Consider the following 14,023-nt stretch of genomic DNA (forward strand, 5'->3'; position numbering starts at 1 on the left):
GTAAATATAGTGATTTAGACTTTCTAATCCTGTCATATTGCTTAATATTCTTAAAATGCGATTAAAAATCTGAACCTCAATAAACTATAGTAAAATGATTTGAATATGTTAATAAAAATGAAAGATATTCAGTATCTTTTTAAAGGCGGGGAAATAAGATTTGTATGCAAGTAGCTAGTAACCTTGAGGAATAAAACAGTTATTTTTGATCACCTGTGACTTGATATATATCCCCCTACTCACACACAAAGCTGTTAGTGTATGTGAATTATTATTTGCTTGCTACTTGAGCAAAACTGTAGCTGAACAAAATATAAAAGTCAACTCTTTAAATGACTTCTCAATGCCAATGTTTATTAAATAGTGTCCTCAATGAGGGGTCGACARATCTCAGTGTTTTTCAGTTACAACATCTAGTTATCCTTCCAGGAAGCTTCTTATGTTGTGACAGTTCTCAARTGGCTTTCTTCAACAGTGTATCATTCTCATTCTGAAAATTTAAAAATAGCCACAGAACTTCTTCCTAGAAAGAACATTCTTTCTGTAAAATATTTTTGAAATGTTTTGTAGATTACTCAGTTCTACTAACCTACAAATCTACGTGATCTTCTCAGAGATTTCTAAATTCTCACACAAATTCATATAAAAAGGATCGTTTTGGTGACTGACACACTGGAACTGTAAAACCATCCTTTCCATTGACTTCCCTTGTGAACTTAGATTRATCTCTCTTCTAAGACCAAGTTTCCCACACTGAAAATAGTGGTATCTACCTATCTCTAGAAGAACATTGGAAAAGTAAGTTCATTAAGATTTAAAAACCATCAAGATCCTATAGATGAAATCCAAAATCAGAAATGGGAAGTGAATTGGTCTGTCTAATGCACTAGTTTGTCAAAGGAGGAATGCTTCTTCAGGTGGATTTTTCTCATTTGTAGTTCTGGCAGTGCTTAGGAATCCCACTTAGTTCTGAAGCCCCATTATGCTGGAAAGAAGTGCAAACCCTCAATAACCTGTACTAAACATCTCTGTTTATTTCAACTGCGAGATCTAACAAAGATTTTTTCATAATATATTTTTTCATCCTTTCACTCACCTGAACTTTTTCGTGAAACTTACCCTAAATTTTTCCTTCCTTCCCTTCATCTCTGTACAAAGGAGGACAATATCTTTACATGTAGTATCTTCCCATAGATGCTACCTCAATCTGCGAATTAGAACAGCTTTCAGTTTTTTTTTCCATTTATCTTTCATATGATTTGAAAGCACTATATTCACATAAATTTGGATTGCAAGACAAGTATTCTTATAGGTGGCCTTTCCTAGTCACTTCATATTCTGTTGGGTTAGCTAGATTTTAAGACTGACGTGTTTTGAGAAATCATAGGAGTAGCCCTTCCCTTCTCATTATAATACTGATAATGTTTTGTATTTAATTGTATTTCCTTTCAAAGAAGACTGTAATTCCGAAGGAATAACTACCCTGATTTTTGTTTCTGACAAAYATTTCTTTTCTCTCCTCTGTATATCCTACTGAAAAGAATGTTCTCTCAGTAGCCAAAGTATGGATACATTTCTTTAAATAAAATGTTTTTATTTTTAAAAAGAGGAGCTGGACATGAAGGCACACACTGCTGTAGTGCCCAATATTTGGATATTTGGCTCCAAATAGGGAGCCAGATAGGCTCCCAGATAGGGAGACAGATGGGATTTGGAGTCTGAAACTTTTCCCTGTGCAACCAAGTTATGCACTAGCTGTGATCAACTACCTCTCTGATTTCTCTTAAAGTGTTTTAAGAGATRGCAGCCACTGGGTTTTTCATAAAGACTGGAGCACTAGCTCAGGCTTCTGGTCRTTGATCAACTTGAGGATGTTCGTATCTGTAGCTCCATATAGCAATGGAATGACTTAACTACTAGTTTACATTGTGTTTTGTGGGAAAGCATTCTCTTTAAAGTTGAATGCAGAAAGATCAAGCAGAAAAGAACCCCAATCTCTAATGATTAGGATATTCAGTATATAGGAAAGGAGTTTCCTATAGATTTGTTCTTTCTTTCTTGGGATTATTGCTGAGTATTTCTGGGTTTTGTGTGTGAATATAGTGTGTGAGAGGGGTGAGAGGTTGTTTCATTTGTTGTTTTTTAGTGTTAATAATCTAAATTAAAATGCAGAAATGACCTATGGAGCCAGAACACAAGGTTCTTCCTTTCTCACTGAGTCACAGCTTTGCAATGACATGAAGCTCCTGCACGAGTATTCTGCATCTAGTCTCATGAATTTCATATTCGTTGTATCCAATGGCACAGCTTGAACAGAACTGGTGGCTTATTCTCTTCATAGAGTGGTACTTAAGATACTGTTCTAAGACTTGGGAAATTGTAATCAAGCCCCATAAAACTCCTAGAGGCAGAGAATCTAGACTGCCCCAATCTGTAGGCAGTCCAACTCTCAGGTTATTATGCTGTAGGAGAACATTTCTCCATTTTTATGAGGTGAAATGGATGTCAGTGTTGAACTCAACATTATCAGGTTTTGGATATGTTCTAAGTGCAAATTCAGTAAGTAACAAACTCAGATTCTTGTGACACTGAGAAATACAGATGTTTAACTTGCAAATCCCAGATGACAACAGCTGTGACAGAAACCCTAGACAGCTCAAGAACAGCAAAACCTATGGAAGCTTTGCCATGAAATGTAACTGTTTAAGTGAGTTTGATTCTGGAACTTCCGAAGAATTCTACTTAAATTATTCTTTAGGCACAATCCTTTGTCCTTGCTGACAGTAGACGTGAAATTTGCCTGACGGAGTTTGTCTCAACAATGATGTGTTAGAACTTGCTGCAAATGATAGAGTAGTCCACTTATCTTTCTACAAACTTATAATACAATAGCGGACTTGTCCCTGCAGTTCCAAACTGCCACTACTGTTTGACTATAGCAGGTTTCCACAAATATCTAGTTTTTAAGTCAGTGTAGTTTCCATTGTAATGTTTCCCTCATCTTCCTACATCCTCTCACAGAGCAATCTATTTTGCTCGAGTCTTAAGAACTGTACATTTTATATGTGTGACTCTTGTGACATGATTAAGCCTCACATGAAAGTATCTATCTAAAGTCAGGATGTCTGTCTGTTTCCACTTCTAATATTAAGATGTGTATGTCCACATGTAGTCTCTTGAACAGGGGGACTATATCTAGAAAGGATTTTTAGAGAATGTCTGTAATAAGAAATCCAGCATTAATTCTTGAATGTTTATATTGTTTATATTTTTAGCTAATTGAAATTCAAGAACAAATGAAGGCAGAAATTGAAAATGAAAGATCATTAGTTAAAAGTCTGGTAAGATATTTAGGTATACTTTTTTTTTTTTTTTGTAAACCATCATTTATTGCAAATCTAATAAAATATGCCAAAACCTTTTAATGTCACATAGATTAAATATAGACAGGGAAGATGTTTTTCACGTGTGAAAAAATAAGTTAGAAAAATACATTTTTTTCTTGCAGAATTTTGAGAGTAACGGATATTAACAATGCTGCCAGAAAGATTTTTTTAAAAACTCTGGTATTTTGTTTTAGTAAGACTTATATTTAAAAAATGTAGGATTATTTAGAAGAATTTGCTGCTACTGTTTACATGTTGTAGGCAATGAAATAGAGAGTTTTGTCTTAAAATATTTTTGTATTCTGCGTTAGTCTCATAAGAACACTGCCTTTTATTTTCTTTTTACATGAATCAGGAACTTTCCAGACGGCTGGTCCTTTATTTTACCATTTGACTTTTTTTTCCTAGCTTGATTTCGTACTGGCTTTCACACTGATCACCACTAGTATGTCTTTGTTATAGTAAACTGACTGGGTTTATTATAATAAAAAATAAAACACAGCTTGACTTGCAATCTAAATGTGCTGGAAAAGAATATGATACTGTTTAGAAGAAAAAAGGTTGTGAATAGAAAATCAGTACCACTTCAGTTATTTAAACATTTGCTTTTCTGCAGCTTGTCAAACGTTGTGCCAAGTCATAGCTGCTTTACTTACTTTGTTTTGTTAATCTCAGCACCATGTGTCTTAGACTTTTTTAATAGGTGGCCAATCCTGCAGTCTTTACTCAGTTTTCAGTTTCAGTGGCTCTGGGTAAGCACTGGAGGACTGAACTTTTTAAAATTAGTCAAAAACGAAATATCATATTATAGACAAGTTCCTTGAAACTAGTTTGTGAAGGTGAAAAAAAAAGCATAAAATAAATTGCCTATTAAATGAGTTTAAATGAACACCTTCATCCAGAAAATACCTTAGAGGTCTCGTCACTTTTTTTCTTTTTTTTAATTTTCTTTAAGCTGAAAATGTAAGGAGGGCTCTGTTAGAATTAGGAAATAATGAATGAAAGATTTTAAATTTTGATTGTCTAAATTTAGGCTACTGAGTCAAGGTATAGACTCTGCTCTTTCAGGAATGTGCCACTGGAGAATCCCAGCTGATGCTAAAGACCTCAGTCTGATTTGTAGATTTGTGTATTTTCCAAAAGCATTCGAGGGCATTGTTGTCAGATGATAAAACCAAGGTTCATCTGCCTTCATAATCTATTTCTGACATAGCAGGCAGGTAGTGTATGTGACATGCAAAGTGGTCAGGCTAACTTTTGGTTCTCACGTTGTAGCTGTGGCACCTAGAAAAGACATTGTAAGTCACAAACTGAGTTGTAGTAGATCTAGAACTCCCTGTGGAAGCTTTAATCAAAGCTTAGCTAGACAGGTATCGTATATCTCTAATGCATATAAAAAAGTTTAGAGATTTGAAAGTTGATAATAATTCAGGAGAAATATAAGTTTTCAAAATAAAACTATATTAAAAATAAATAAATATTGATTTTAGCCATATTTACTTCTAGTTTTGTGTTATCCCAGAGTTAGTTCCTATTTTTACCTAGAAGTTCTTTTTTGAGGACCTTCTTGAATGCACTGGGGGCACGTGACAGGGCACAGCCTAGGAYGAGGAATAGACTAGAAATAGTCTGAGCTCAAAACAAGTGAGCTCAGGCCAACGGCTGGACTACAAAGACTGTTAGGAAAGATTTGGCCTCATTCTTCCTAATGCTCCTAATTCTTCACAAGTTAGAGCATGTAGTTACCAAAAATCTATTTCTGAAATTGATTCTAAGGTCTTTTAGTGCACTGAAATAAAGATACAGAGAATATGCATCTAGATTAATCCTGAAATGTGATGAGGGTACCCTGACTAGTCTGTAATAGCTAATATTATTTAATATGCAAATTTTATGGCCTCATCTTTTAATTGCATATTAGCAAACAAATCAGTATGAAACACAGGAAATACAGCAGTGGCACAGTAAGTCAGAGCAGTAATGTGCACAGTGAATGTTAAATAACATTGGAAGCAGAATGCCTGTCCTCTGGGAAGCAGAAAGGAAAGAGTGGAGTCAATGAGAAGTTACATGCTTTGCTCATTGAGACTTCATGTTGATACTCTGAGTGCATACAAATGTGGAAATGAAAGATGGACCAGCAAGAGAATAAAAGGGGAATGAGCACTGAATATAAAAAGTGCTCTTAAGTAAAAGTTGAATCTGAAAATATAAATGCTATAAGACTTGTAGAGTTTAAATCCTGAMAAATGTAAAAATGTTAGAGGGAAATAAACTGTAAGAAAGCAGAATCAGTAGCAAAGTATTCAAAACAATCAATAATAAAGTTCTGAAAAAAAATCATAGGATAAAGTTGTTAATTTATATGTTTTTCCCTTTTTCTATAGTTTTATTATTATATTTACATTTGATTTTGTTTCATTGTATATAGACAATACTTTRCTTTCCTGTCGTGTGAGTAACAAAAATAAAACTGAGCACTGCTGAGCAGTAGCACAGAATAAACTGGCTTTGTTACAACTCAGTGCAAGCCAAGAAGTTGCTGTCACTTTCAAACGATCTTAATAGTCCCAGTTTATTTCCAACTGAGTCTTCTAAGAAAAAAATGTTAAGCATGAAGTCTCTCTAGTTATCAAGTCCACAGATGGTGAACTCTAAAACGATTTTTCACTGTCATAGATCAAGGAGCTAATACAATTAGCTTTAAATCTGCAAAAAGCTGTATATCTTTTGAAGACATACRTAAGACTTCCTATGTACTCATTTTRATACAGTTTTTTCAATAAAATGCTGAGTTAATAATAGTCTTTTTTGCTGACAGAATTAATATAGGAGAGTTGTGCTTTCCACACTKGAGTCACCAGTTTGATTCAGATATAGCATTACAGTAATAAAAAGAATTGTTGATTGGCAGGTCATTGGAAGTGTTTGGCAATCTCAATACAGATTGTAATCTGATTTCTTGCACCCAAAACAGATGATTTAAAGAAAGAAAGTGTGGTCTGCATTGCCTAAGTTCTCCTTATTTTCAAAAGACTTCCTCTCGCTGTAAGTCCTTCTACACACTTGCCAACATTGGAATTCTTTACATAGAAGGACATGTGCAATAAAGACATTCTTCTAACATTTTAATATAATTTGAAGGTTTCCCTTTAAAAAATGTATTTTCTTCCTTAGTGAGAGTTATTATCAATTAAGAATCTATAACCTAYTTGAATCAGTTGAAGCTTAAAAACTCACTCTACTATGAGACTTCTGAATGTGACGGTAATCAAATAAGAATGTTGYTTGTCATCTGTCCTTACTACAATATCCTGTCATTTAACAAAGTTATGAGGTTACAATGACATGAAGGCTAGACTATTTGGGTTTCTTTTTTGCAATGAATAATATTTCAAGGGTTTTAGAAAAATAATTGACTGAATATATTTATATATTTGTGGACATTCTTTAACATTTGCAGTATATTTTTAGTAATACATTCAATAAATTTGAATTCGGGTTTTACAGGCCATTTATATGACTTAAGAGTTGCTGATATCACTGATCTTCCTAAAGCTTCAAATAATAGGGGGGAAAAAAGGGAATACGTAGAAGTTAGTATGTAAATCAATGTATTAATCAGCCTCACTTTTTGAAACTGTATTTCCTTCCACAGTTAATTGACATATTCTATTAATCATAGTTAGATTTAGAAATGTACAGCATGTGCTGAGACCAGGCCATGTGCTGGGATAAACTAGCAAGTCTAAGTTAGTTGAAATATGTGCARTGTTTGAAAGTGATATTTTATTATATTAATACAAAAATAGGTATATTGTTTTCATTATCTATTTGTTACCTAGATTTATGACTCGAAATGTTATAGGTATAAAGGAATATCCTTTTATCAAGGATTTAATTTATATTCATATTTAATGGATTCAGTATCAGTTAATTAACGACACTGCTTTGACACTCCTCAGATCTCTGACTACYGTAATGCTTTAATCATGCAGTAAAATCCGAGCAGCAACAAAGAAATAATCTCAACAGAAAATCAGCCTCCTTACTACCTGTAAAACTTTTTTCTGTCCTTTTATATAGAAAGACTAGCCCTAGTCTTTTCCAGCAGGTACCTTTTTGGAGGAGACCCAAAATGGCACCACATTGTTCTAAAGGGTAGTAATTGATTTCTGGAATCCTAGATGCACCAGAAGGAGATTCTTGCCAGCTAAACCTTCCAGTGAGCGGAAGAAAAAGAATTTACTCACTACAACTGAGAAAATATAGTATAGGTAGAGGGATTTGTGGACTGACTCTACAGCCTATTCACATTTTGTTTTATTTCTAATGAACCAGGACTAACATTGTAAATTCTGTCCAAAAATCAGTGGATGTCCCGTATGAAATCCAGAGTGTCTGATATTGCATAAGTTCTCAGTCCGGAGGCAAACTAGTAAACTTTGATTCTATTTCTGGTTTGGATCCAGCTATGACTGAATATTTTCCAATTTGATTCATTCTTTGGGCTAATAACAGGTTTTTTTAACTGGTTCAGGGTGTTCTAACATTTCAAAATTGGTAGTAATACCCAGTAATACCTGCATGATGMTAATGCCCACATAGGAGAGGCAGCAGAAACAAATGGCTACCAGCAGTGTAGATGAAAGTGACTGTCCAGTTACTGCCTAACATAGATTTCTTCTGTTCTTTTTGAACTCAAATATATTTTTGGTTTCTTAGCTTCATGCATCTATTGTGTTTACTTTTTTGTTGTTGTTATTTCACTATATCATCAACTATTAGTTGCAAGGTACATACAGAATTCCAGATAAAATTCTTCTGACATAACTCAACTCAGAAACAGAATTTCCCATATTTTTTCTCTCTTTCATTATTCTTCCTCTTCTTCACATATTCTTTAGTTTTTATCCTACTTTCCTCATCAGTAGGTTAATTGCAGTCTTTGGGCAGATGGAAAGTATAGTTGCCCAAACATAAGGTTCTCTCTGTCATGCTAGATGCTAGATGCTAGAGCTGTCCCACCTACACTCCATCTGTTCCTTCAGAAAGGTATGGGCCTCTCCTAAGTCATCTGTCATATCTGCCAGCCTCTTGCAGGTGTCTTGAATCTCAGGGCATCTCACATGGCAGTAGTCATCAAAGTTTATGCAAACTTGAGTGTCGAAAATTGTATTGCCATTAATAAGCTATGGCGTTTTCACTATGTTTGTTCCATTATCTTTTGCTATGTAGTACAACTACCTGGGATTAATTTCATAACCAGCAATAATGTCCATTCTCTAAGCTTTCAGTTGCTCAGATATGTATTTCACTACAASAATCTTTACTGCAGTTTGGCTATTGCCAATGAACTGGATGTTTGTTTATTACGTTGGGGTTGCACAATCCACAGTTGAGGAGATTTGTTTATTTTGACTAAAAGTCATACTAAAGTTCTGCTTGCATTTCTATTTATACTGTTRTTAAAATTACTTTTTACCTGTGAAATGTAGATCCCTCTGTTTATTTCAGGCTATTTTTCGTATAGTAGCAAATATGTGACTAGCAACATGAGTAAGCAAGGAGTAACAGCATCAAACGTAGACCCCTGATTTTAGTCTTACTTGATGTAATGAGCCAGGCTGAAAATTTACTGCTGACCAACAACAAAGCTTTAACTAGGGGTGGATTGGAAACTATATTGTGTTTGTTATTGCTTACAGATTCATTCATTTTTAAAAAAGACACACATTAACATTCATACATTTTCTTCTTTTACTACTCTCTGCATTTTGTGGAGGCTCTGACAAATGTATCCTAATTTGTTTCCACTAGTTGCTTAGTCATTAACCATAGCAATAAGCAATGGATGCAAAGACTGTTTACAGCTAAAGCAACTATACTCCATACTAAACAAAAGTCACACAGTTTTGATGATTTTGTTTGTTTTTTAAATAGCAAAAATAATTAAAGTGGAAAGCTTTAAGGTTTAATGTAGCACTTTACTGAACACCATTCATTTCTTCTCTCCAGGGAGAGGGAATATATGCTAACAGTAGGTTGCCTTTGGAAAAGACTTCTCAAGTAGATTAGACGTTGAGAGTCTGTTTTTTCTGAAGATGCAGATTGTCTTCAGACCATTCTTTGTTCAGTCTGTTGTTGATTCCATCATTCAAAGTGTACGGTTAGGGTAAATTGCTCAGTCARCTGAAAACCTGGCTGTTGTTAAATTTGGGTGCGTAGTCTCTAAGGATGTTTATGATGTAATCTAAGGAGACTGCTTTGTAGTAACCTAACTTYTTGGCATCTTGTGTTGGCTAAGAGTGACAAGGTCTACATATAAAATTGCAGCAGGTACAAATACTCTTTGAATATTCTGGATAGATGATTGTTCTGCTGTCTACTGTAACACAAGGCTCAGTATAAGACTTGGAGATTTGCCCAAGGAGAGAGAAAAGTATGAAATCAGGAGGTCACTCAAAATCCAGAACTGGCAGAACTGCTCCTATGCTGCACTTACGCCAACTTCTTTTCAGATCCAGTTGGTAACAACCTCAGTAGACCACTGTTGTGATACAATTGTCAAACAGTGTCTCAGGATCTATAATTGCCCGTTACCAAAAAGGAAGTAGTTAACAACAGATGTATTCTCTCAGTTAAAAGAACCAACATTTATGTGGCTATCTCCTCTGTGATAAATTAGGGGAAACGGGCAATTGCTTCAGTCTTTGTTGTTAATCTTTCCCAAGACTACTATTTCCACTTCCAGGCTGAACTGAGATCGTGCTAAATCATACAGTCCAAACTGGATGAGATACTCTTGTGATTGAGTGAGCAATATAAAGAAAATGCTGAACCCTATTCTTTTCAAAGACTGTCTATGGGGCATCATATATAAGTTACACAAAATGGGTGAGCAGATATTCTGAAGAACCGTAAAGTTTGAGAGAAAAGAATAAATCCCTTAAAATTTATCAGTCCCATTCAGTCATGCCATGAACTATAGGTGGTATAGCTTCATCCGTCACCAGGAGGAGATCTTTGTCCAAAGCAGTGTGTATGCCAGATTGCTAATGATCCAAAAAAAAAAAAGAAGAAGAAGAAGAAGAGGAGGAAGATATTTAATACTGAGAGCTGTCTTACTACATTTTTCTTAGTCTTGCACAGATGCACATTCTACATTCTACCCACTAATTATATGTACATGCTGAAAACTTTGGTTGTGATGTTAAGGAGGAGTGAGGGGAGAGAGATATAGGCAATATTTATGACATTTCCCTACTAGAAAACCGTGGACTTAATAGCASAAAAATGTTTCTGCACCTCTAGATCCTTACTGAGGGTTTGTTAGTTTTGACAACAAACCTTTTCCAGTGTGTGGTAACCAAGTAAATTCTGGTCTGTTTGAAAAAAAGAGTTGAGCTTTAGCCCATAAGTAAGGTGGCCAGCTGCAGAGAGAGAAAGATGGAAAGAAAGAAATGACACTAAAAAGTTAAAAAGAATTTCCAGCTTATATCATAAAATAGCATGATATTTGTGTATGAACTATTCTTTAGCTCTCATTATTTATTCTATTCTAATTAAAATGTTTTAAAAAGGAATTTCACATTTTCTGATATTTTATCATGTACAATTCTGGTGTTTGCAAAGGTTTTTTCTTGTTTCTTTTAGTATTTTGAGAATTTTCCTGCTACTTTTGTTTGAAAAATCAACTATCCATAGACCAAGTCTGTGCCTGTCTGAATATACCTGAGGAATTGAAGGAGTCTTGATTATAGTTTCACCTTTGAATAACTTAGCATGCTTCGTCTCCTGTTAGAAATGTATTGGGGAGTTTGAAACATTTCCTGCATTGTTCTGTGTTCTTTAACCCTTTATCCTCATGTTCTATCTTTCATTATCCTTGATCATATACTATTTCTTGACTGATCTACTGCTGCTATTTCACAGTCTTATTTTTCCTGCTAGTTGAATTTCCAGGAGCACTGCATCCTTAATAATCATAATTCTATTATGCTTCTACTAGTATCCACACTGCTGTTCTTTCTAGTGCCTGTAGACCTTCATAATTCTACTTTAAAACACAACAAAGGATTTTAACTTGATGAATTAAAAATTAATGTTAGACCTGTATTATTTTGTATTTATATACATCAGTACTATACTGATCCTGCAGGAGAATACGTGAACTCTCCTTCTCCACATACCCTTCTCAGAGAAGCAAGTACATTTATTTGCTTCACTCTCCTAAGCAAGAGGATAAATCCCTGGCCTTGACCACTCTTTCCTGACTATCACAAGGGCTGCTGCCTAATATCCAGGCCTAAGATTAACACCAGCTAGTCAATTGACTAAGTTGAACTCATAGTTCTGGAGTCCTGGGAGGATAGTGCCTTTCAGAAACCATCTAGGCTTCAACATGGCCTGAAGTGCTTTCAAGATATGCTGTTAATGAATAAAACACTAAATAATATTGACAAGCTTCTGCTGTTTAGTTTTTCAATTTTTTAATGTGGTTTTGAAGCAGCACAAAACGGTACATTCAATACACTTTAAAAAATGGCCTTCAATTACTGTTAAATACACATGCAGTGTTAGCTCATATTTTGCTCAGTGTTTGTATTGGAGCAGATTTGATTGTGTAATTTCACTTTGTAGATAGAACAGAGGACACCTGCATTCACCTTAGAAATTTTATGTATCTAGATAGGGAATATATYTACACAGGAAAATCCATTTTGTTACAGATGAAGATACCAAAAACAATAAGATATCTGTTTATATTGTATTACAATGGTAGCAGATGACTGCATACTGGARATGTATACAAGCAGAATTGGTGAGACTAGAGATGGTCATTGAGGAGGTTTTTCTTATTGCATATTTTTATTATTTCATTAACTTTGAGCAGATAATTTATACCAAGATAATATTAGGATAGTAAGAACAGAAAAAGTATCAGAGGTAATGGGATTTCCACAGTTCCCCTGAAAGATGTTTCACTGCCTTGTTTCTCTTATTCTCATTTATTGGTTTCACTGTTTCCTTTTCTAACTTCCCTAATTCATCACTTAATTCCTAACATTTAGTATTGTCTCAATAGTTTTCTTCCTTAGCATTTATATTCTTCAAGTTTTATTCTGTGTTATCATAGAGCCTTATAACCATATTATAGYTAAAAGGGAATTTGATTTACTGGGATTGAAACATGTCCTATTAATAGTGTTGAAGTTCATTCAAGTTTCCTATATATTTTTGAACCTAAGTAGATCAAAAAAAAATTTTTTTAATATAATCTTACTAGATTTTTACAAAACCTTTTTGATATCTCTTGTATTGCAAATAGTGGAAGCTATAAATATACCTAAAAAAGGGGACAGTAACCTTTGGCTGGTACATAAACTTGCAGTTCTATATATTTCAAGACTTACGAAAGAGTAAAGAATACTCCTGAAATTCCACAAAATGGAAGGTTCCTACRTAGATCACTGTCTGATATTTATGACATTCTATGATACCAGGTAGAAAGCACAACTCTATCAAGCCCTAAGACCCAGTCTATATGCCTGTTGTATCTTCATCTGAACACGGCTGTGCAGTCAACCCAGTGGTTAGTTTTAGAACCTTTCAGGCAATTAGATGTCTTTTCTAAACTGTAAAAAATAATCATTTTAAGATGTAGTCACTAATATTTTTTAGTGATGTAGTTATAAACAGAATTTTGTACTGAGAAAAGGTRTATTGTTTTATTTAAAACTTTTACCTTTTGTTGTGAAAATTAGATTTGGGATGGGGGGGTTACCAAAAAAAGTAGTTGCAGAGTATTATTTCCTAGCTGTCTTTTTTCCCCACTCTGCAAGTTACAGTTTGAGTGCCTGAAAGTTGAATCTATTTGACTAGGAGATGGAAAGTTTAATGTGTTATTATTACATGGAAAACTTTGGTTGTTAGACTCTGCTCGTACTCAAATGTATGAAACCTCTTTCCTGAAATACAATTTTTATAAGCACCACAGTGATATGCAGTACCCTAACTTATGCTGCAAAAGAGCTGGACTTCCATACCAAAGTTAAGTTTTGTAATCCCATGCAATAGAATTAATATTTTGATTTTTCAGGAGGTAATAGGCTTTATTAGGAAGACTTAGGGGGAGATTCAGTTCTTATGTATTGCCTGAAGAACTGAAGTGTTGTAACTATGCTGAAGCACAAGCTAATTTTTGCAAAGTGTTCTATCCAGTTGCAAATAGCATGTCCTCATAATTCTTCTTACATAAAATCTTGTGTAAGTAGACAAATACATAGTTATGTGCTGTGAATACTTCACTCCTGACACAGAGAAAGGATTTCCTGTAGAACAGATGGCYCTTGTAGTGTTATCCAAACTGTTCATCTAAACCAGCATTGTCTGGAACCTAATGCCCTCAGGCAAGGATCCGACCCAGTTGTGGAGAGGCGCCATGCAGTCATGACAGATGGTCATGTGTGGAGGCAGTCTGAAAACTATGCACATGTACCAAGGGTAGTTGTCGAGAACACGCACTGGAGAATATTCAATAGGTTTATGGTTATGGATTGTCCTACTCTAAACAACATTAATCCAAAAGAATTGAAGGCTCATGAGAACTTAAATAATATAGAATGAAGAAATCA

General features: G+C 34.6%; 1 protein-coding gene across 5 annotated transcripts in view; it reads left to right on the forward strand.

Moving 5' to 3' along the window:
* Positions 1-14,023, forward strand: part of CUNH10orf67 (chromosome unknown C10orf67 homolog) — a 45,739-nt gene that overhangs the window by 17,539 nt on the left and 14,177 nt on the right. The window lies entirely within an intron of this gene.

Source organism: Rhea americana, unplaced genomic scaffold, assembly GCF_003343005.1.
Source record: "Rhea americana isolate MKP2758 unplaced genomic scaffold, rheAme1 scaffold_53, whole genome shotgun sequence".
NCBI lineage: Eukaryota > Metazoa > Chordata > Aves > Rheiformes > Rheidae > Rhea > Rhea americana.